The sequence below is a fragment of the Artemia sp. Qi Xiang Cuo genome, chromosome 6, assembly GCF_049724085.1.
Source record: "Artemia sp. Qi Xiang Cuo chromosome 6, ASM4972408v1, whole genome shotgun sequence".
NCBI lineage: Eukaryota > Metazoa > Arthropoda > Branchiopoda > Anostraca > Artemiidae > Artemia > Artemia sp. Qi Xiang Cuo.
The window spans coordinates 33,536,406-33,548,537 of record NC_142799.1 but is presented as its reverse complement, the minus strand read 5'-3'; the positions used below and the strand labels follow the sequence as shown (position 1 = coordinate 33,548,537).

Here is a 12,132-nt window from a genome sequence, read left to right as displayed (position 1 = left end):
TTGTCTGATGTTTAATTCGAACATCGATTACCTTTTTATGCCTAGAATAAAAACACATCGTTTTTTATAGGTTTCATTTATGTCTCAAGTGCTAAATTTTGCAAAAAAAAAAAAAAAAAAATCCAGATGTATATGCATAAACATGTAACAAACGAAGTGATTTTAAAATTCGAAATAAAATTAAAAAATCGAATCAAATCCCAATGATAATTTAAAAAGACCATTAGCCACCCCGAGTAAAAGGGTGCTAATAACCCCTTAAGTTTCCCTGTAAATGATACTTTATATATGACCTTCTGAGCAGAGTATTAGCGATCCAAAGCAAAATGCAGGATTTAAATTTTGAAACTGTTGCATATGTTCTTTTCATTTTTTATTTCAAAAAAGGTACATTATACTGAAGCATAAAAAATAGGGAGGTGCTAATGAGGACAGCAGTACCCATACAATAAAAGGCTTATTACTGCTTGCTCTATTTTAATATCAATGTTTGGTAATAGAGATATTTTATTTTCCGCTTTAAGACGGACCTTAAACAACACTTACATTAAGTTGTTCTGTAACCGTTTTTAATAAGAAAAAAATTACTTTTTACATATACCTCTTTCACTTTATTCCTTCTGATGTTATTAATCCATTATGTTGCTATAATAAATCAAGAATCAAGAACTTGAGAATCAAGAACTTGGCCTCCAGAATCCCCAATCTATTGAACTGAAACCTTCTCAGACAAAACTGAGAAACCTTTAGCAAACGTTTTCAAACAAATTACAAGATTTGGTCAATTCCGAAATTAATGGAAACATGTTTGTATACCTGTCACAAAGAAAATCAACTTATCCTAGTTTTAACAACGTACGCCCCATTACATTGACCACAGTTTTGCAAAACTATGAGAAGGCTTTCTTTGCGACTGGCGTAAATATCAAATTATTCCTCAGATCGACGTCATACAGTTTTGCATTTGAGCCAAACGAAGTCGAGACCGAAGGCCTCGACCGAGTCCGTTGATTTTGAATTGAAAATCAAGTATTTTGTAGTAGGCATCAAGAAATGGCTAATTGTAGGAAAAGCCAAAATAGATAGTCCCAGTAATTGAAAGGCAAATGTTTAAATGGCACGGGTAAATGGTGGGAGAAAGTATGATTCTCTTATTGGACAAATACTTGTGTGTTAGTTTTTGGAAAGGCAGGCCTGCCTAGAGTCCCAGGCAGGTTGACCTGGCCTGGGACGATATATATATCTATATATATATATATATATTTATATATATATATATATATATATATATATATATATATATATATATATATATATATATATATATATATATATATATATATATATATATATATATATATCAGGGCTGTATCCAGGATTTTTGTTCAGGGGGAGTTTTACTAATTTTTGACTTTTTTTTGGGGGGGGGGGGGTTACTAATTTTTGACTCAGTTTTCGACTACTTTTACTGATTTTTACGTAGGTTTTACTAATTTTCGACTTATTTTCGAGTTGGTCAAAAATTTCGGGGAGGGTTCAAACCGGTTAACCCCCCCCCCTGGATACGGCCTTGATATATATATATATATATATATATATATATATATATATATATACATATCATATATTATATATATATACATATAATATATATATATATATATATATATATATATATATATATATATATATATATATATATATATATATATATATATATATATATATATATATATATATATATATATATATATAACACACACACACACACACACACACACACACACACACACACACACACACACACACACACACACACACACACACACACACACACACACACATATATATATATCGTCCCAGGCCAGGTCAACCTGCATGGGACTCCAGGCAGGCCTGCCTTTCCAAAAACTAACACACAAGTATTCGTCCAATTTGAGAATCATACTTTCTCCCACCATTTACCCATGCCATTTAAACATTTGCCTTTCAATTACTGGGACTATCTATTTTGGCTTTTCCTACAATTAGCCATTTCTTGATGCCTACTACAAAATACTTGATTTTCAATTCAAAATCAACGGACTCGGTCGAGGCCTTCAGTCTCGACTTCGTTTGGCTCAAATGCAAAACTGTATGACGTCGATCTGGGGAATAATTTGATATTTACGCCAGTCGCAAAGAACTTCTCATAGTTTTGTAACTATGAGAATATAGTTTTGTAACTATATATATATATATATATATATATATATATATATATATATATATATATATATATATATATCAGTATAGATTCAGTCATTGACTAGTTAACACAAGAGAACTATATCATACTTTTTGGATATTTTAACTTGGATACCTGGTAAATTTTCCATTGGCTGCTTTCAGCTCTACCTTTTTTTTATCACGCCCACTGTCATCAGTTGCTGCTAGACATTCGTACACAGAAGGTGTGCGGACGTATTGAGAGAGAGATTTCGCTTTTTTTCATTTTGTCATTTGCCGAAGCTATGCAAGTGGGAAACCGGGTGTTTGCTCAATTTAAATATTAAAAACTGTGGCCTTGCAAAATTAAGCGGCTGATACCTGTCAAAGGTGATGGAAGTAATTATGAAGTTTGCTGTGACGGAACTGACGAAATTAAAATAGTAACTTCCGAGAATATATGGGCTTACGCGGAGAAATATGAAGAAGCGCTGAGAGATGGCAGAAAAAATGTTCAGAGAGCGATAAGGCTGTGTACGGAGGACTCGGAAGGTTTAGCCGGGGATTTATCTGAGTCGGTTAACTTGATGCAGTCAGAAATTGTTAACCTTCGTGACGGCATACAGGATGAAATTCGTAGGAGAGTGGAAGAGCAGTGCAGTAGATTAGGGAGTTCTCTGGTGACACAGATTAAGTCAGATTTTCTTGATACTGTCATGCAAGCTGTCTATGAGGCGATCGATCTACAATTCAAGGGTAAATTTGAACTGCTTGAGAAATCACTTGGCGATTTGCCGGCAAGAATTGTTCAAAATTGCGCAAAGCTCCAAAAGCTTGAAACTAAGCTGGGTGATATAAACCAGTCTTCTCTTCTGACTAAGGTCATTGTATCTGGGATAGACTCTCCCGCGCGTGATTTGCCTCTCCTTGGTGAGAAAGTATTAGCTCGACTTAACAGTGAAATGGGACTTAATCTTGATAAATCCGTTATCAAGGGTGCAAGGCGTTTGGGAGGTGCCTCGGAAATAAAAACTCCGATTGAACTTGCATTTTTTACTGAGGCATCTGTAGTTGAGATCCTGCGCAATCGCAAGAATTTGAAAGGTTCCCGAATCTATGTAAATGAGGCTCTAACCAGGGAAAGACAAGAAATCTACAAGCTTGCGCGCAATAATTTTGAATTGAAAAATGTATGGACTTTACGAGGTGTTGTTTATGTCAAGTGCGGTTCGCAAATCATTCCGTGTAAAACGATTTCCGACGTAGTTCAGATTCGCAATGTGTCATATGAACCTGTCGTCTAAACTAAGAAGCTGTGAATTTTCCTTTTCTTTTTTTGTTTTATGGATCGTTTTCAGCGTTTTCTTGATTCTCGTGTGAAATTAGATGTTATTCTAAATTCAGCTACCGGAAGTGATAAAGATATGCCTTATGCAAATAATCTACCTGAATGTGATTATTCTTCAGGCGAGTTTCTATCGGATAAAACAAAAAGTTGTGATTTTCCTATCAGATCGTTACATGTAAATGCCCAGGGGCTACAAAGTGCATTCAATGAACTGAAGCTTTTGCTTGCATCTAGTCCTATAGACATTGTTGGAGTTTGCGAAACTTTTCTGTCTGCTAATACACCCCTTACAATGTTAGATCTGCCCGGGATGAAGTTTATTTCGCGTACAAGGTGTCAGAATGCGAGAGGAGGTCAGATGTTGTATATTCGTGATGACTGGTCTTTTAGTATTCTCAGTGATTTGTCTGTATTTGATGAAGGGTTATGTGAGACTAATTTTGTTGAAGTTGTACCTTTGGGCTGTAATCCATTTATTTTCGGGTCTGTTTATCGATCTCCGTCGGGTAACCCAAAAAAATTTTTTGAAGTTTTTGAACCGCTGTTGAAAAATCTGGAAACGTTGAAAAAACCGGTTATTATTTCGGGTGATTTTAATTTTGATCTTTTGAATCTCGATGTTGGAAATAATAAGGAGTTTTTAACTATGATGTTGTGTTCTAATTTTCTTCCAAGTATTTCTCTGCCGACAAGAGTTACAGCTAACACAGCTACATTATTAGATAATATATTTTTCTCTCCTGTTTATTTGATGCTGAAAAATCGTCAGTAATTTTGTCTGATATGTCAGATCATTTTCCGCTGAGTGTTCTTTTAAATTTAAATAATAGTAATAAACAACATCGAGATTCAACAATGGATAATTCAAAAAAGCGATATACATGGATTGATTGTAAAGTTCTACGTCAGTTAATTGATGACCATGATTGGAGTTCGGTTTATGGCTCAGATGACGCAAATGCTGCGTTTTCAGATTTTATTGATCAAATGATGCGACTGCGGGATCGGGCTTCTTCAACACGAGTTTCGCATGGAAAGTTTGCGCAGAAATTTATTTTGAAGGTATTTTGGCATCGTTAAAACATAAAAATAGAAAATTTAAGAATTATTTAAAATTACAGACACCTGAGTCGTTTGAAGAATTCAGAGTTTATAGGAATAAGCTAAATTAAAATATCAGACAAGAGAAGAGAAAATATTATAAAGAGAAAATTTTGGAGTATAAATCGGATATGTGAAAAACCTGGCAATTGATAAATGAAAAGATACGTTCTCATAGTCGTAAAAGCACTAGTGTTAATTGCCATGTTTTAAATGAAGAAAATGCTCCAGAGCCCAATGAAATTTTAATTGCTTTTGGAGATTATTTTAGTAATATTGGTTCTTGGCTTGCATCGACTATGAATATGCAACCAAATTCCACCTCTGTTCAAGTTAATGACCAACATGCGGAAAATTCGTTTTCTTTTTCTGAGATTAAGCCTCATGAGATTGAAAAAAGTTATTCTGAAGCTTAAACGTAGTTTTTCTAAAGACGAATTTTGATTTTCGGCTCAAACCGAAAAGCAAATAGCGTCAAGCATTTCACCTTTGTTGGCATATATTTTTAATCTATCACTTATACATGGGGTTTTTCCTGAGCTTTTAAAAAAAGCAAATGTTATTGCATTACCTAAAGCTGGGAATTCAACTCACCCTTCAGATTATAGAGGTATATCTCTACTTTCGATTTTCAGCAAGATTTTGGAAAAACTTGCAAATAGTCAATTACAAAAATATTCATTTGATAGTAAAATTTTACACACGTCTCAATATGGTTTTATGAAAGGAAAGTCAACTGAACTGGCAATTCATGAGCTTTTACTAAATATTAATGATTCACTAAATGATGGTCAACACGCGTTGGCGATTTTTCTTGATGTCGCAAAGGCGTTTGACACCGTAAATCATTCGTTGCTTCTTTTTAAACTAAAGTCTTATGGGTTTTCAACACAAGCTGTTAAATTTTTTTCATCTTACCTTTCTGGGAGACGACTAGATTGTGTTGATAAATCTCGTGATCTCCGTTCCGATACTTTTCCAATTAATTACGGAGTGCCTCAGGGCTCTGTCCTTGGGCCTATTCTATTTATTCTTTTTATAAATCATTTGCCTGAAGTTTTGCCTCTTTGTAAAATTATAATGTTTGCTGATGACGTAGTAATTTTTTCATCTCACCGGAACCTATCAGTTCTTTTCCAGAACCTCGAAAGTACGTTACCAGCTGTATCTAATTGGTATTTAAGGAATTTTCTAGCTCTTAATGAAAAAAAATGCCAATATATGTCATTTTTGTGAACTGGATCAGTAGTGTCAGATAGCTTCTCTCTTTTTTGAATGGTCTTGAATTAAGACGGGTAGATCAGTTCAAATATCTTGGGATTATTTTAGATGAAAATTTGTCGTTTCATAAATATGTAAAAACACTGTCGTTAAAAATTTCCCGAAATATTGGCATGCTAACTCGTCTTTGTCACTTTTTTCCTAAAGCTATTCTAAAATCTATTTATTATTCTTTCGTCCACCCATATTTTCTCTGTTGCATTTCAGTTTGGGCATCTACATTTTCGTCTGTTTTCAAGTCTCTCCAAATACTTCAGAATATAGCAATGAGGATTCTATTTAATGTTTATTGCAGAACATCAGTTAGACACCTATATGGGACTTCAGGAATTTTCTCGTTGGACCAACTTCATTTAATTTCTATCTCTAGTATTTGTCACGATTATCAATATAGTAATTTACCTATAAGTTTCTCCGGCATTTTCTCAACTAATTCTCAATTTCATAATTATCCTACTACGCATCGTTCAGACTTTTCGTGCGAAATTCGCCCGACATCGAGAGCGGGATTCAGCATCCGTCACATTGGCCCAAAAATCTGGAACTTAATTCCTGCATCAGTTCGAGAATGCAGCAACAAGCGACATTTTCTAAGACTGGTGAAGAAATATCTTATGACATGCTAAGCATTTTGTTCATTAGGGTTTTCTTTTTCATTGTTGTAAAATTTAGTTAGAAAATGGCTGTGTATTTACGTTGGCAATATTTTCAGCGCTAAAGTATGCCACCAGGCATGTGCGCTGTTTTGTGACATTTATTTATGTACGCGTTATAAATAAAAATATTCTACTCTACTCTACTACTCTATATATATATATATATATATATATATATATATATATCTATATATATATATATTACGGTGGTCCTTATTTTTTTACTTCAGAATTATAAAACTCCCACCCTGCCATTTTTGTCTACATCAAAAGTTAACAACATGGGCAAAACATTTTCCAAATTGGTGAATATTTAGGGTATGCTCAATTCAAGTGAAGTTTAGCATACAATCGCTATACTTCTGCTTGGACAATGTTTAACGTAATTTCGGATGCACTTAGGAAATTCATTCAGTAAACAAAATTTAATGAGGACACATTAGATATAATCAATACTAAACTCATCCAATCATTAGTTTGTTAAAACAATCATAATGCCTGGTTAAAATATGTCACTGGCATAGCAAATATCAAACGTATCTTTCGGTAATTGATAAAAAATTACACACTACAAAGTCATGCTGGACCTGGGCTGTCAGAGGTTGTGGCTAGCCCTTGAAGGATTGTTGACTTGTTAGAATCAGGAAAACGTTTGCGATGCTCTTTAACTACTTGCAGAGCAAATTGCATCTGGTCTTCATTTTTTGTTAGCAGCAAATTGTAGTCGTGCATAAGGGCAACTCCACGTTCGGCTGTGTCATGCACTACTCGTAGCTCTCTGACGATTGCTTCAGCCTTCACATAGGATTCATTATCCACCCAGGTCTCAGGATCTGTTGACAAGAAACTATCTGGAATGAAAAGGATATGGAAGAAGTTCCTTGTATTGTGTGTAACAAAGTCCTGTAGGTTCTTGTTGGTGACTGTAGTTTTGTCCACAGTGATGCACTTCAGTGGGCCCTCCGTTCCTTCATGGCAGAGTGCTTCGACCATTGCTCTTTTTTCAGTTGCATCAACACCCCTGTCAAGAAATGCCAATCCTATCAGTTCTTCGCTAAGATACCACAGCTGCCCACACAGTTTCTTCAGTGCACCAGTTGCTCCTGGCGATCCACAAGTGAGGAGACTCTTCAGAAGCATTAAATCATTGGCTGGTGCTGCTATTGGCAAAGGAGAAAGGAACCACAATTTAACATAACTTCCTACACCAAAAGCACAGAAGTTGGCCAGACCAGTCATTTCACAATCTGTCAGCTTGAAGCCAGAATCTCTGGACATGTATATTTTCAATGCATAAATCAGTTGTGCCATGAAACAATCCCGATGAAGGGTTCCTGGTTTCCTGAACATCATACCACAAGCCCGAAGGCCACTAATGAACAGCAGGGAAAGCTCGAGGAGCTCACGGTAGTCTTCATGTTGGTAACAAATACCCAGCTGATCAGTCAGAAAGGTCTTCATATCATCCAGGACATCAGCAAGAGCTGCAGCAATGACTGGAACCTCAACACCAGGCTTGTAATCAGCATATACAATGTTTGGCCAAAAGGCTTTGAACCGTTTGAACAGCTGGATGTCAGGGCCACTTGAAGGTCCCGTTGTGATGCTGAATGCCTCTTCCAGCATTAATTCATGGATGTGGTGTCTGCATGCAAGATGCAGAACACTTCTACCAAGATGCTGTTCAAACAGAGTACAGGCACCGTTCATTCGGCCGGTGTTGCTTGATGTTGTATCAAAGCTGAGAGCCTTGATGCTGTCTACAATGCCACAGTCAGACACTGTGTCCATCATTGCATCTGCCATGGCTTTACCAGTACTTGAAGCCAGCTTTAGGATACGAAGCAGTTGTTCTGTTCCAGATCCAGAAACAATTATCGGCAGTCGGTCAACTTTTTCATCTCCAGTGAGGTCTTCCATAAGCTTTCCATCCCAGTGAAGAACCATTGGCTTCTGGGGATTGAAATCAGACTTCAACTGAGATGAAAGTATGACACGATGCTTCTGACGGTAACGTCTTATAGATGATCTGTTGATACTGAAATCTGGAACGTTGTGACCTGTTGCTCGAATTATTGGGGCAATGATCTGAACTGCTTGTCTGTCACTTGTCTTTGTGCGGTCTAGGGATGACAGGAGTGCAGGAGTTAAAATGTTAGTTCTTCCACGTTTTCGTTTTGGTGTACATGGTTGTTCGGTGGCTTCACTACCGATTCTTTGTAATGCTTCCTTGTCTGCATCATCATTACTAGAAGACAAATCAGAAGACTCCCAGAACACAGTTTGATTCAGATTTGCTGTTTCAAGTTGCTGTTTCGTCTTCAAGTGAAACTGGCCTTTTTGTTTATTTTAGTGTACTTTCTCCTTTTTGTAAGTGACATGTAAACACCTGCCATACCCCCTTGCCTTCTTTTTTCCCGCTGGGCCAACAAGCATTGCTTGTCTTCCTCAATTTTTATGAGATGCAATGCTTCCTGGTGAGTTATGTCAAAGAGATCATTGAAACCTTCCTTGAATTCTTCCTCATTGGCTATCTGAGTTGCTGTCCTTCTTGCTTTGTTTTTCTTCAACCCTTCCCATCTCTGCACTAAAACTTCAAGTTGGGCAACTGCATGATCACTCCAGCGCATGGGTATTCTGGCTTTCTCCCAGAACATTTGAACATCCTTAATTACTGATACTGCTGCCTCATGTTTAGTCTTGGCTACTTTCAGCTTTGTGGCATAGAGCCTGAGAACATCACCAATCGATGGCAATTTTGAACCATATAGATCTTCCAAAGCTGAACCAAGCAGGTACACTTCCTGTTTACTGCGTGTGGATGTGGAAATCGCCATGACTGACTGTAAAACAAAACATTTTATGTGTACTTTAACAATTGTTCAATCCTTCAGAAAATTACATAGCAGACAGCATTGTATCAAAAATAGTATTGTTCTAATAGCAAATTAATAACAAGTCGATTTCAAATATGAATTTATTATATCTGACAAATGACAAAATTTCAGTTATAACAACAAGCATTAAATGTAAATTGATATATTCAGTAATTCACCTGATATTGTCTTATCCGCTTGGTATCCTATGTATTTATAATCAATCTTTATCTGAGAAAATAAAAACTAAACAATACTAAAGATGTCTGCTGCAACAATATTTAATCAAATGTAATAATAAACCATTGATTGATTCAGTAAGTAAATGTTGAAGTTAATTTTAAATAGTGACATAAACTTCTGTAGTTGTACACGAATATATTTGCTAGATTTGCAAGAAAATGCACAGACACCTAATTGATTATTAATATATTACCCTGAATCCCTTCAGTTATCTCTTTATATAACACATAACACCTGTTTTGTGTTAGAATTCAAAATAAATACACAATTAACTAATAAATATATGCCCTGAACCAATGATTTTCTTTATATACACCCGATTTCTATAACATTCGAGTATAATCAAAATTCGGGTGCATTGAGCATACCCTAAACATGAAGTTATCCTAAAAATAAAGACACTTTTTTTTCTATCATAGAAGAATAGTTTAGGTTGGTGGGAGGCAGGAAAAACAAAAAATATTTTTTTGATATATACATAAGGACCATCCTAATATATATATATATATATATATATATATATATATATATATATATATATATATATATATATATATATATATCGTCCCAGGCCAGGTCAACCTGCATGGGACTCTAGGCAGGCCTGCCTTTCCAAAAACTAACACACAAGTATTTGTCCAATTTGAGAATCATACTTTCTCCCACCATTTACCCATGCCATTTAAACATTTGCCTTTCAATTACTGCGACTATCTATTTTGGCTTTTCCTACAATTAGCCATTTCTTGATGCCTACTACAAAATATTTGATTTTCAATTCAAAATCAACGGACTAGGTCGAGGCCTTCAGTCTCGACTTCGTTTGGCTCAAATGCAAAACTGTATGACGTCGATCTGGGGAATAATTTGATATTTACGCCAGTCGCAAAGAAAGCCTTCTCATAGTTTTGTAAAACTGTGGTCAATGTAATGGGGCGTACGTTGTTAAAACTAGGATAAGTTGATTTTCTTTGTGACAGGTATACAAACATGTTTCCATTAATTTCGGAATTGACCAAATCTTGTAATTTGTTTGAAAACGTTTGCTAAAGGTTTCTCAGTTTTGTCTGAGAAGGTTTCAGTTCAATAGATTGGGGATTCTGAAGGCCAAGTTCTTGATTCTTGATTTATTATAGCAACATAATGGATTAATAACATCAGAAGGAATAAAGTGAAAGAGGTATATGTAAAAAGTAATTTTTTTCTTATTAAAAACGGTTACAGAACAACTTAATGTAAGTGTTGTTTAAGGTCCGTCTTAAAGCAAAAAATAAAATATCTCTATTACCAAACATTAATATTAAAATAGAGCAAGCAGTAATAAGCCTTTTATTATATGGGTACTGCTGTCCTCATTAGCACCTCCCTATTTGTTATGCTTCAGTATAATGTACCTTTGTTGAAATACAAAATGAAAAGAACATATGCAACAGTTTCAAAATTTAAATCCTGCATTTTGCTTTGGATCGCTAATACTCTGCTCAGAAGGTCATATATAAAGTATCATTTACAGGGAAACTTAAGGGGTTATTAGCACCCTTTTACTCGGGGTGGCTAATGGTCTTTTTAAATTATCATTGGGATTTGATTCGATTTTGTAATGTTATTTCGAATTTTAAAATCACTTCGTTTGTTACATGTTTATGCATATACATCTGGATTTTTTTTTTTTTTGCAAAATTTAGCACTTGAGACATAAATGAAACCTATAAAAAACGATGTGTTTTTATTCTAGGCATAAAAAGGTAATCGATGTTCGAATTAAACATCAGACAAGCTTACACTCAGTTTTCTAGGACTAATAGTTTAATACGATCGCACAGGAAACATGAAAGCAACAGAAAAGGATAAACGAAGGCTGCCAGAACGGTATTAACTAGAGAAACAATATTAAAGATTCGCGGTTGACCAAGAAAATAATATTCAGAAAAATTTATATCAAATAGCTTCTTCCCAGGACAGACACGTATCCAACATTTCTTTTTCTTCGGGTGGGAGAGAGACAAAACAAGGTGAGGGAGCCGTTTTTTTGGATGGGGGGGGGGAATAATCTATCGGAAGGGGGCAATAATGAAAGAAAGTGTTTATTTGAATCAGAATTAACCATAAACCCAAGAAAACTTAGAGTTGAGAGGGCCCCCAACCCCCTGTTTATGTCTGTGCTCCAGGAGAAGGCACCTCTTGAAGAATTTAACAGAAAGCCTGTTGTCTGGCAGAGATGAACTTTGAAATAAAGTCTGATCGGCAAAAGAAGTATCTTTTTATAATGAATGGTTTTTATATTTGTCAATTATTTGGCCTTATAGCACATTTTCAATATTTAAGGGTCATAGCTTTATAGTAAAGTTGCTTTATCATAATAATTAAGCCTGTGGTACCGCAGTGGATTGATCTTTTCTTAATATTACGTTGCCCGGGG

At 35.4% G+C, this 12,132-nt stretch overlaps 1 protein-coding gene across 1 annotated transcript in view; it reads left to right on the top strand.

Annotated features, from left to right (window-relative positions):
• Nucleotides 1-12,132, top strand: part of Clbn (Nuclear export mediator factor NEMF homolog Clbn) — a 136,824-nt gene that overhangs the window by 116,787 nt on the left and 7,905 nt on the right. The gene's annotated exons all lie outside the window — the stretch shown is intronic.